Consider the following 751-nt stretch of genomic DNA (forward strand, 5'->3'; position numbering starts at 1 on the left):
GGACTAAAGGAGGAAGATGACTGATGAAGATGTGTCTCTACCTGAGGGGGAGGAGTCTTTGTGTCACTCACTTCATATGATAGGGAAGAAAAAATGAGAATCTTGAAAACAAAAACAAAAAGGGAAAAACAACTGGCAGCATGACTCTGTGATCGCCAAGAAGGCTGTTTGGATGGAAGACGATGATGATGATGATCTTTTTATCTTCATCAAGGGGACCAGAAGGTCCTCACTTTACATCAAACACTTCACTTTGATAGTAACTATTTGGCAAGTTGGCTTCACTCTGTAGCAGAAACAAGTACACACACACACACACACACACACACCTACTATGTTTCTCTATCCTTGTGGGGACTTTCTATTGACTTCTATTCATTTATTGGCCATTTCTACAGCCTTACCCTGACACTTAAGTCCCCACGAGGCTGCATTTTCCCTGAAAAATCATCCCCCACCGAGTAGCCAAAACATAAGGCCCCACACGCGCGCGCGTCTCTTTCTTGACCCCGTGGGGACCTTCCATTGACTTCCATTCATGTTTTTTAGACTTTATAGCCTAACCCTGACCATATACTCTAAAATTAACCTCACAGGTACCTACCTGATCCTAAAACAACCCTAAACCTTGGTCCTAAACATAACCCCACACCTGTAATTTGCATTTGGACCCATGGGGACCTGGCAGTGGTCCCCATGATTCACTTCGGTCCCCATGAGGCTTTTTTTTGTGTGTGTGTGTGTGTGGGGG

Source organism: Austrofundulus limnaeus, unplaced genomic scaffold (genome assembly GCF_001266775.1).
Source record: "Austrofundulus limnaeus strain Quisiro unplaced genomic scaffold, Austrofundulus_limnaeus-1.0 Scaffold47, whole genome shotgun sequence".
Lineage (NCBI taxonomy): Eukaryota > Metazoa > Chordata > Actinopteri > Cyprinodontiformes > Rivulidae > Austrofundulus > Austrofundulus limnaeus.